A 12,427-nucleotide genomic window follows, 5' to 3' on the forward strand; every position below is an offset into this window, starting at 1 on the left:
AACTGGGCGGTAGGGGAACAGATAAAGGAGGGAGGAGATTAAGAAGTCCAAACTGGTAGTTACAAAACAGTCATGCATATATAGAGTATAGCATGGGAATATAGTCAGTAGTATTGTAATAACTATGTATAGTGTCAGATGGGTACTGGATTTATCTGGGTGATCACTTTATAAGTTATATAAATGTTTAATCACTGTGTTGTACATCTGAAACTAATATAATATTGTATGTCAACTATAATTGAAAAAAGATAAAATATATAAAAAATGAGGAAAATGATACAGCTACAGAATATTTTAGAAGGTTCTTAGGTAAGATAGTAAATTGCTGTTATCCAGCAATCCCACTTCTGGATATGCAAAAAAAAAATGAAATTTGGATCTGGAGGAGATATTTTCATTCCCATGTTCACTGCAGCAGTATTCACAATAGCCAAGAGGTGGAAACCACTTAAATATCCATCGATGGATGAATAAAGAAAGCATGGTGCACGCATACAATGGAATATTATTCTGCCTTAGGAGGAAAGAAATCCTACCATATCCCACGTCATGAATGGACCTTGAGGACATTACACTCAGTGTAATTAGCCAGTCTCAGAAGAACAAATACTGCATGATTCCACTTATATGACATGTCTAAAGTATTCAAACTCATCAAAGCAGAAAGCAAAGTAGTGGTTGTCAGCAACTGGAGGGAGAAGGAAATGGGGAGTTTCTTTCAATAGCTATAAAGTTTCAGTCATGCATGAAGAAAAATTCTAGAGATATGCTGTACAACATTGTGCTTACAGTTAATACTGTACTGTACACTTAAAACTTTGAGGGTAGATCTCACATCATGTGTCTTTTTAACAATGCCACCAACGATAATAAAAAATAAATGAGATTCGCGTGGATCAGTTACTGAGATAGAGTATTATTTCTTTTTCATGACCCTTCAAAAGGAAATTAATATTTGTCATGTAAATGTTCTTGGAACACCAACAAGAAAAGTTGAAAAAGAGCACATTTCCTTGGAAAACAAAAAGCTGATTCCCCCTCTCCCTCTCTTCTCTCTCTGACTACCAGAATTTTTAATTTTTACAACTGCAGAGAAAACAGCAAACATCAGACTTGTGTCTTTTGTAGAGAAACAGAAATCTTTGTAATGCATACTGTTTTAAATATGGTATGTAAAATTTTCACAAATATTTTTTTCAATTTTGAAAATCAAACTCACTTGATTATAGCAATGTCACACATTACCATTGAGTATTGCACACATGACAGGCTTGATATTTTAAAACAAAATTGTTAAGAATCATTTAGTAGTGAAAAAAGCATATAAGTAATTTCTGAGTGACTAGAATGTGTATTTTAAGCTAAATTCACTATAAACAATGACACACGTTTTCCAGAACTTTCTAAAATAAATGGATAGTTAGGCTAAGAACAACCATGAAAACTTCTACCTTCATAAATCTTTTCATTGTAAATGATAGCCTTAAAATTACGTGCTTATAGACCAGTTGCCTTTTTAGCCTTAATTATAGCATTCATGGTGTCACTTTATTTTCTGACATGACACATGTTTAAATGTGTTATTATGTTAATTCCCTTTAAAACCAGCCTCTTGAGTTATTTAAGAAACAACAGTGGTAACAAATGTCTTGAAACTAAGGATTGACAACAGGATTTAAGGTAAATGAGAGTAGCAAGCCAATATTCTCATCATTAGGTATTGATCTCCACTTACGCAACTTTTAAACTATGAGTGTATGCTATGTTCATTGTATTGTCCAGATAAAATATCTGTAATAACCATATGTGCATGTTTTCTGTCACTAGTAGAAATATTCTCATCTTGGATATTTGTTCATTCATTCAGTAACACTTTGTTATAGGCCTAATGTGTACCAGGCACAGTAACAGAGATGAAATATAAAGTCAGAATCCTCAAAGCACTCAGTGTAGAGGCATCATAGTTCATGTATAAGCAACTTGTTCCAAGTGAAAATTGATAATGAAATCTATAACAGGCTTGTGACACTAACATCTAAAAAGAACTGGCAGCCATTCATTCATCAAAGATTTATGATGTTTAAAATACTACAAAGGATGAACAAATATATGAGAATTAGTCTCTGCCATCAGAGAGTGCATAATGTAGAGGAGGTCAGGGAGGAGACCCTTGCATAAAAAAAAAAAAAAACTAAGTATAATACAAGATGGAATAAATTAAGTTGAAATGTTTTATAATGGTGGTATGAAGAGCTGATGTAGAGTGCAGAGGAAAGAATGATTAATACAAAGTGATTGGGAAAAGCTTTGTGGATGGGGTAAAATTTCAATTGAGCCATGAAGGATGCCATTTCGATAAAAAGGAGGGAGAAATGGACATCCCATACTGGAGTCATGACAGAAAGGATAAGGCCTGAAAAGACATGACTTAACAATGCCTAGAGCATAGGATGTGCTAGTATGCAGTCACTGATGAAGCTAGGAGGCTCACTTAAGGCCAGATGGTGACAGACACTAAATATTATTGATAGAATTTTTAAATTTCATTCTGTAGACAATCTAATGATGGGTGGATGAGATAGAAAGATCAGTGCAAGTTTTTTGAGTATTTTCTAAAAACACTATTTCTAAGTTCCTTTTGGTCACTTTGAAGTGACCAAAGTGACCAAGTTCTTTTGGGTCACTTTGAAGTGCTTTATGCACTAAGGTTTTTGAATGTTCTACAACAGCAATTTTATACAACAAATGTGACCTCTTCTTTGTACCTACATCAACATTACATACCTCTATTTTAATATTTATTTTATTTTGCTTTATATTATACTTAGTTTTTAAAAATCTATTTATTTTAATTAGTTTCAAGCATTCAGTACATTGGTTAGACATCTATATAGTTCATAAAACGATCCTCCCAATTGCTTCCTCCCTCCCCCGACCCTCGACCTAGCCAATGTATTAATGCTAACTACATTTCCTATGCCACGTTCCCCATCCATTAACTACTAATTTGTACTTCTTTAACCCTTCACCCCATTCTCCCAGCCCCCAAACGTCCCTCCCCTCTGTCCATCACCAATTTGTCCACTATATTTGTGAGTCTGTTTTTGATTAGTCTGTTCTTTTTATTCCTTAGATTCCGCATATAAGTGAAACTATTTAGGATTTATCTTTCTCTTCTGACTTAAATACCTTCTAGTTCCATCAAACCAATATCTTTTTCTATCTTCTTCCTTTTAGTCTCTGTGTGTCTTTTAATTTGAAGTCAGTCTTTTGTATTTTTTCTTCTTAAAAAAGGCCCTCCAAAATTTCCTGTAATACTGGCTTGATGGTGATAAATTCCTTTAGCTTATTTTTGTCTGGGAAGCTCTTTATCTGTACTTCAACTCTAAATGCCAGCTTTGTTGGATAAAGTATCTTTGGTTGTAGATCCTTGGGTCTTCATCCTGTTGAATATTTTTTGCCAAGCCCTTCTGTCCTGCATAGTTTCTTTTGAGAAATAAGCTGTCAGTCTTATGGGTACTCCCTTTGTAGGTAACTAGCTGCTTTCCTCTTGCTGCTTTTAATATTCTTTCTTTGTATTTAATTTTTTAATTATGATGTGTCTTGGTGTGGGCCTTTTAGGATTCCTGATTTTTGAAATTCCCTGAGCTTCCTGGGGTTTTATGTCCCTTTCCTTCGCCAAGTTAGGGAAGTTTTCCATCATTATTTCTTCAAAATAATGTTCAACATCTTGATTTTCTTCAGTTATGCTGATCAGACAGATATTTGGACCCTTAATAGTGTCCCATATGCTCCTTAAATTATTTTTATAGTCTTGGCATCTTATCTCTTGCCGTTCTGCTTGCATGTCCTTGGCTTTCCCATCCCCTAGATAGGGCATTTGATCCTTCTCTTAATTCACTTTGTTTATTCCATTTAATATACTTCTCATCTCAGACAATGTATTCTTCATTTCAGACTGGTTCCCTTTTATAATTTCCATTTCCATTTTTATGATTTTTATCTCTATTTAAGTTCTCTACACCTCCATAAAAGTTCATTGAGCATCTTTATAACCAGTGTTTTGAACTCTGCATCTATTAGATTACTTGACTCCATTATATCTGTATCTCTGTTCTGTTCTCTCATATGGTTTCTGCTTCTTTGTCTTCCCATTTTGGCTGCCTTTCTGTGTCTGTTTCTGTGTCTGTTTCTATGTAGTAAGCAAAGCTAAGTCTCCTGAATCCTGAGAGAGGTTCAGCTGCAAGCCAAACTTAGCCCAAGCCTCTACCCTTCCAGGGCCACTTGTTAAGATTCATCAAGTAATCCACAGATACTGTGCTTATAGTTGCCTCAAAAGGCCACACCAGAAACCAAGGCCAGCTGCCACCAGTGTGAGTCTAGGCACTGCTCAGCAAGGAGCACCTGAATGTGGCTTGGGTAGGCAGTGAGTTGGGGTGGGGGTGGTTTAGGGAATACTCTGGGCAGAGCGACTTCTGTTGTGCAGTTTGATGACATCATGGCTATAATAGCGCTGTGTCTTGTCTGGCCCACTGGTATGGGAGAGGGTTCAACAGGGAACAATGGATACTGCCGGCACTTCTGTACAAAACAAGTCTCACCTTGGCCCTCATTCTAACAATATCTACCTGTAAGTCCCTGGTGCCACCTGCGCACAGCCAAATAGGCATTGGTGTTCAGAGCGAGCAGGCCCGTCACCACGAAAATCCACTCTCAGATGCATCCCCTTTAAGAGGCTTCTGCCGCTGCTGCAGCCTCCGTCCCACTCAACCGCTCGGGACTGGGCAGACGTGCGTCTTTGCCCGTTTCACCTTCTGCCACTGCAGGGTGCTTCCTTGAATTTCTCCTTAGTTGTACAGCTTGATCATCAAGATCTCTGGTGATTTTTCCTTGTTGCTGCTCCTTGTTTCTGTCACAGCTTTGATTTGGTCGCCAGAGGGACAAACAGAGCCTATTTTTTCCTCTCCCCTCTGCCCATTTTTATTTGAAGTTTTTTTTGCTATTGAGTCATATGGGTTTTTTAAAAATATATTTTGTATATTAACCCCTTATCAGATATATGATTTATAAATATTTTTTCCCATTCTGTACATTGCCTTTTTATCTTGATGTCCCCTCGAAACCCCTCCTCTCTGTCCATCACCAAGTTGTGCACTATATTTGGCCGTCTGTATACTTAGTTTTTTTTTAATGCATGTATCTCCTCTATGCTAGATTATGCGAGATCATGTCTATATATTCATTTACCATTTATCGATAACATGAACTTAATAACAGTACTCACCTCTCTGAGTTATTTTAAAGATTAAACAAAAGAAAACACATGAGAGTTTAAAGATATAGTGGTCAAAATTTTGAACTTGGGAACCCAGCTGCTTGAGTTTGAAATCCAGTTCTGTCACTTACCAGCTGTGAAATCTTGAACAAGTTACTTAATCTTTAAAACAAAAACAAAAACAAAAAAAACAGCTTTATTGAAATATAATTCATACCAAAAATTCACCTGGTTAAAGTTTACAATTCAATTCACAGATATGTGCAACCATATCATAGTAAATTTTTGAACATTTTCATTGCCACAAAAAGATATTCCTATACTCTTTAGCTATCATCCTAGCATCCTCCACCCTTCCTCCCCCAGCCCTAAGCAACCATTAATCTATTTTTTGTCTCTGTGGATTTCCTTGTTCTGGATATTTCATATGAATTGACTCATATGACATATGGTCTTTTGTGGCTGGCTTCTTTCATTTAGCATAATGTTTTAAAGACTCATCCATCTTTTAGCATGAATCAGAACTTCCTTCCTTTTTACAGCAGAATAATATTTCATTGTATGGATATATCAGATTTTGTTTATCTATTTGCTAGTCGATGAGCATTTTGGTGGTTTCCATCTTTTGGCTATTATGAATGATATTGCTATAAACACTTGTGTACAAGTTTTAGTAAGGGCATATTCTTTCTTATCTTTTGAGTATATACTTAGGAATGGAATTACTGTGTCATATAGTACTCTATATTTAATTATTTGAGGAACTATCAGACTGTTTTCCAAAGTGACTGTAACATTTAAGGTGGTAAACCAAAATTGTATGAGGGTTTTAATTTTTCTACATCTTTGTTAACACTTGTTTTTACCTGACTTTTTGATACTAGCCATCCTAGTGGGTATGAAGTAGTATTTCACTGTGGTATTGATTTGCATTTCTATTATGGATAATAACGTCATTTGTATATCTTCTTGAGAGAAATGCTTATTTAAGACCTTTCTCCCATTTTTAATTGGGCTATTTGTCTTTTATTATTGAATCGTAATTGTTCTTTATATACCAAAGATACAAGTCATTTATGAAATATGATTTGCAAATACTTTCTCCTATATGGTGAGTTATCTTTTTACTTTCTTGAAGGTGTACTTTGAAGGAAAAAATTTTTAATTTTGATGAAGTCAAGTTTAACTGTTTGTTGTTGTTGTTGTTACTCATGCTTTTAGTGTACATTACTTAACTTTATGTGTTTCAATATCTTCATCTGTAAAATTATAATGATTATGCTTTCTCATAGAGTTGTTAGAATTAAATGAACATAGCACTTAGAATAATACTTGACATATAGTAAGCACTCATTAAATATTATCTGTCACTATTAACATTATTGTTAGTATTATTACATAAAACAATTAAAACAGTGCCTGGTATATTGTAGAAATTCAATAACGTTAGCTCTTATTATATAACAATAATTTCTTATATCTGATAGATAACAAAATATACATTGAATATAAAATAAATATAAATATTTCAGAAAGAAAGGCTTTTAGGGATATGAGATCTTAAGATATTAAAGGCCTGTTTTATTTAAAAATAAAGATTAAATGGGCATAATTCTAAAATTTTATCTGAAGTTGTTTATATTTAAAAAATCTAACTGTAACAATGATGAATAGTTTTAAATTTTCCTTTAATATGGTGATTTTTATTCTGTCTTTACTTCTGTCTTGGGTGATCATCAGAGATAATTTGGATTTTATGATAATGGAGGAAATTGACAACCTGCTTGTGAAATATTATGGCAATAATAGCTTTATAATAAAGATAAATTCTTTATCTTCTCCAAAGTAATATGATGTGTCAATAAATGTAAAGTAAAAATGACATACGTATTCGTTTAGCCAACAACTTTTAAGAAAGCTTGCCATGCATCATAATAAAGCATTTTTAATACTTTCCATTATAGATAAAATAAGTTTTGGAAAAGTGTATCAAGTTTCTTTTTTTTTTCAGTTTTATTTCTCAGCCTGTGTGCTATATAGATAGACATTCATTTAAATGAAAATATAATTGTGTCAATATGAAAAAAAGTCACAACCAGAAGGAATGTGCATGGTAATTATATACACAGGAGAGAAAGATGAAAATGAAAGAGCTGTAGCTAAAGAAATTGAGACTCTCATTAAAAAGAGAGCAATCAATTCATTGATTGATTTTGTTCATTTTATTTTTCTTTGTCCACTTCAATTCTTACTTGCCCATCACAGTTCTTGTTTATTAGAGCATTAATTACTATCAGTGACAGACAGTGTTTCTGCATATTACAGATATGTGAAAATTGCACACTTGCTTTCTCAATCTGGGCTCTTCTCATAATCTAAGCCATAGGCATGATTTTGAGGAGACTTTTTGAGCTGAGTGATTATTTTTCTCTCTTTAATACCAGGTAAAGCTGAATCTGTGAAGAGAGGGATCTATTTCTTATAGGTTTTGGTATTGCTGACTAGTCAGGGAAATGGCTAAGGCTGTCCTTACTTATGTGGAAATCTAATATGAAAGCATCTGATTAAGATTCTTTTGAGAAAAGGACGTTCTGCTCTTTGCTACCGCACTAGGGAAATTTGAAGAGGTTATTCATTCTCTGACTCTGTTTTTCAAGCCAGAGGATCATAGAGGAAACAATTTTTTTTTTCACCTCAGTTGATAGCAAATTTGTGGGCTTTCTATTTGCTTTAGGTTTTTTGTTTGTTTGTTTGTTTTGTTTTGTTTTGTTTTAAGATAAATGGCTTTACTGAGATTTTAGTGTCCCACCTTACTATAGTGGAATTAATGTTACCATTTAGCTATTTTGTCACTTGTTTTATTTTCTTTTTTAATTTATTCATTAATTTATAATTGTTTCCAACTCCTTAACTTTTATACTTTTTTATGGGGAAGAGAAAGTGCCAGCACAAGGAGCTCCAAAAAAGGTCTCTTCCCTTTTGGGGGTTTTTATAGAGGCACTTTTATTATGTTAAGTACATATCTGTACCCACTTTGAAGTGGACCTCAAGAAAGTTCCTAGCTCTATGCCTAAAGTTACATCCTTTGACAACATCATGAAGTTGCAGACTAAAAGATCCCCACAAATTAAACCCCAAAATAACTCAGAAGAACTGCTAGCAGATTAGTCTTTAAATTTTTTTTCATAAAAAATTATTGAGATATTGTATTCACTCATCAAAGATACAGAGACAAGTCATCTCTGCCATCAAGGAGCTTTTGCTCTAACTAGGGAGATATACCTATAAATAAATGATTTACCTATATAAAAATGATTTATAGGAGATATACCTATATAAAAATGATTTAAGTGCTATGATAGAAATATGTGTAGGTATAGCGGGGCATAGAGAGAGGAGTGGAGAGTATCATCTAGGTGGCAGTAAAGGGGGCAGGAAAGGATTTTCAAGTAACGTGTTTTCCTCTTCTTTATAAAATACCATCATGTTATTATTTGTTTGACAAATTTCCAGTACTGCTCTTAGGAATATTTCCCTGACTCTTCCATCTCCCTTCTCTATGTTCCCTTCTGCTCTGTATATACCTCCATTAAAGAAATTATCATATTGTATTGTAAGTTTATGTTTATCTCCTCCATCAACCTAAACTATAAGTCCATTGAGGGTAAAAATGATGTTTTCAAACCATGTATCACTAAATTCTCACCACTTATAATGAGCAGTCAATAAATTTGTATTCAATAGGTCAAACATTTAAGTACCAACATTTACTTTTGCTGTTTTTCGGGTTAAATATAGCTACAAATTATTTGCCATTCCTCTCTTTAAATCTGGGCTGGTTATGATTGTTTTGATTAATATAATATGATGGCCTAACCATTAAGAGATCTCTCACAGTGGTCCCTCAGAACCCTGAATTCTCATGTGAGAAGTCCAATGATATGGCTGGAAAGACCAGTGGGAGAGCCGTTGAAACCATAGAAAGAGAAAAGGGCCCAGCTATGCCCAGATTTCTAGCCAGTCCTGCAAGGTACCAGGCATGTGTGTGAAACCTTCTTGTACCCTCCGGATCAGTTCATCTGTTAACTGACTATTACAAAGTGATCCTAGTCAACAACACATGAAGCAGAAGAATTGTCAAGCTAAGCCTATGTGTATTCCTGACTCCCCATGTGTATTCCTGACTCTCCAAATCATAATGTAAAGTAAAAATAGTTGTTATTTTAAATCACCAAGATTTCGGATGGTTTGTTAATTAGAAATGATAATTAAAAGACTAAGTATCTGCAACCATATTTTTTTCAACATTTTATATGAAAAATTTCAAACATATAGAAAAGTAGGAGAAATTATACAGTGAAAACCCATATACCACCATCTAAATTATACAATAAATATGCTGCCATATTTGCTTTATCACATATTTATCTATCTTACCATCCTTTTAGCAATGCATGAAAATATAAGATATTCGAAATAAATAGACATCAGTATACTTCATCCCTAAATATTTCATAATGGATACCAATTAACTAGACTGCAATATGCCGTTACATATTTTTTTATTTAGAGAGAAAATTAATGCACAATAAAATACACAGATCTTGAGTGAACATTTGATGAATTATAACCAATGGGTACACTTGTGTAACCTTAACCTCCATAAAGAAATAGTATATTAACATTGCTTCAGAAAATTCCTTCATGTCCTTTCTAAGTCAATTTCTACATCTAGTACCCTCAGAACATTTTTGCCTGATTTTTTTATACCATGAATTTAATCTGTTCTAGAACTTCACATAAAAGTTACCGTAGAGTATCTACTCTTTTGTTTATGGTTTATTTCATTCAGATTAATGTTTTTGAGATTCACCATGTTTTATCTATCAGAGATGTATTCCATTTTATTATTGAGTAGAATTTTACTGTATGAATGTATCTCAGATTGTCTACCATTTTACTGGTCATTAACAATGGAATCGATTCCAGAGTTTAGTTATGAAAAAAAAAAATACTCCCCATCAAAATCCCATCAGCATTTTTTAAAGAAATAGAACAAAAATTCACCAGATTCATGTGGAAGCACAAAAGACAAATCACCAATCGTGAGAAAAACAGAATAAGGCTGGAGGCATCACTCTGCCTGACTTTAAATTATACTACAAAGTGACAATAAGTAAAACAGCATGTTATTGGCAGAAAAACAGACACACAGACCAGTGGAACAAAATTGAGAGTCCAGAAGTAAACTCATGTTTATATGAGAAAATAATTTTCTATAAAAGAATCAAAAAGATGCAGTGGAGTGAGAAAAACAGAATAAGGCTGGAGGCATCACTCTGCCTGACTTTAAATTATACTACAAAGTGACAATAAGTAAAACAGCATGTTATTGGCAGAAAAACAGACACACAGACCAGTGGAACAAAATTGAGAGTCCAGAAGTAAACTCATGTTTATATGAGAAAATAATTTTCTATAAAAGAATCAAAAAGATGCAGTGGAGAAAAAAAAAGCCTCTTCAATAAATGGTGCTGGGACAACTGGAAAGCTACCTGCAAAAGAACAAAGCTAGACTGTAGTTCATTACCACACACCAAAATTAACTCAAAATGGATTAAGGACCTGAATATAAGACCTGAAGCAGGACATGGTTCCATAGTGTAGTAGTTAACATGTCTGCTTTACATGCAGAAAGTCCTGGGTTTGTGCCCCAGTGGAGCCATGGTCCATAGTCTACTGCCATTCCACCCTGAACAAGACCGATGTCTGATCTTGGAAGCTAAGCAGGGTTGGGCCTAGTTAGTACTTGGATGGGAGACCACCTAGGAAGACCAGGTGCTGTAGGTGTAAAAAATAAATGATAAATTTGACCTCAAAGGCAAGGGAGGTAAAAGCAAAAATAAATATATGCCAAACTATCTCCATAGCAAAGAAAACTATAAACAAAACAAAGAAGGAACCAATTGAGTAGAAGATATTTGGAAACAAAACCTGTGATAAAGGGCTAATATCCAAAATATATAAAGAACTCATACAATTCGACAAGAAAATAATCCAATTAAAAAATGGGCAGAGGACCTGAACAGACAGTATTCCCAGGAAAACATACAAATGGCCAATGGATATATGAAAAGATGCTCAACTTCGCTAGCTATTAGGTAAATGCAAATCAAAACCACTATGACATACCACCTCACACCTGTTAGAATAGCTATAATCAGAGGATGTGGAGAAAAAGGAACCCTCATACTCTCGTGGTGGGACTGTAAATTGGTACAGCCACTATGATAAACAGTATGGAGGTTTCTCAAAAAACTAAGATTTGATCTACCATATGATCCTGCAATCCAACTACTGGGTATTTACCCTAAAGACTTGAAAACCCATATCTAAAAAGATATTTTCACACCGATGTTCATGGTAGCCAGGACATGAAAGCAGCCGAAGTGTCCTACAACAGATGATTGGCTAAAGAAGCTGTGGTACATATATACAATGATATATTACCCAGCCATAAGAAGAGATGAAATACTGCCATTTGTGACAACATGGATAGACCTTAAGATAATCATGCTAAGTGAAATAAGCCCCACAGAAAAGTTGAAAACGACATGATCTCACTTATATGTGGAATATAAATCTAAAAGCAACAAACAAACATTACAAACAGAGACTCATGTACATGGACAGTAGACTAGTGGTTACCAGAGGGTAGGTGGGGAGAGGGGAGTTAGATGTGGTAAGAAGGGTGAAATATGTGGTGACAGAATGAAATCTAACTATGGGTATACACACAATACAATACATATATGACTTACTGTTGAATTGTACACTTGAAACGTATTGGATTTCATTAACTAATATCACCATAATAAATTAAAAAAAAATAAAGAAACTGCTCAATGCTTCTTCAAAATAGTTACATCATTTAAATTTCTAACTATGTTTGAAAGTTCTTGTTACTCTACATCCTTGCCAATATTTAATGTTGTCAGTCTTTTAATTGTAACTATTACAGAGGGTGTATAATGGTATATTATTTTTGTTTTAATTTTCACTTGCCTAATGATTAATGATGTTAAACATTTTTTTATGTGTTTATTTACCATTTGTATTATTCTATTTGTGAAATGACAGTTTAAGTCT

General features: G+C 34.0%; 1 pseudogene; it reads left to right on the forward strand.

Annotated features, from left to right (window-relative positions):
* The first annotated feature begins 11,012 nt into the window (after window positions 1-11,012).
* On the forward strand, window positions 11,013-11,128 carry LOC112483237 (annotated as a pseudogene).
* Window positions 11,129-12,427: the final 1,299 nt, after the last annotated feature.

This window comes from Pteropus alecto, unplaced genomic scaffold (genome assembly GCF_000325575.1).
Source record: "Pteropus alecto unplaced genomic scaffold, ASM32557v1 scaffold116, whole genome shotgun sequence".
Taxonomy (NCBI): Eukaryota; Metazoa; Chordata; class Mammalia; order Chiroptera; family Pteropodidae; genus Pteropus; species Pteropus alecto.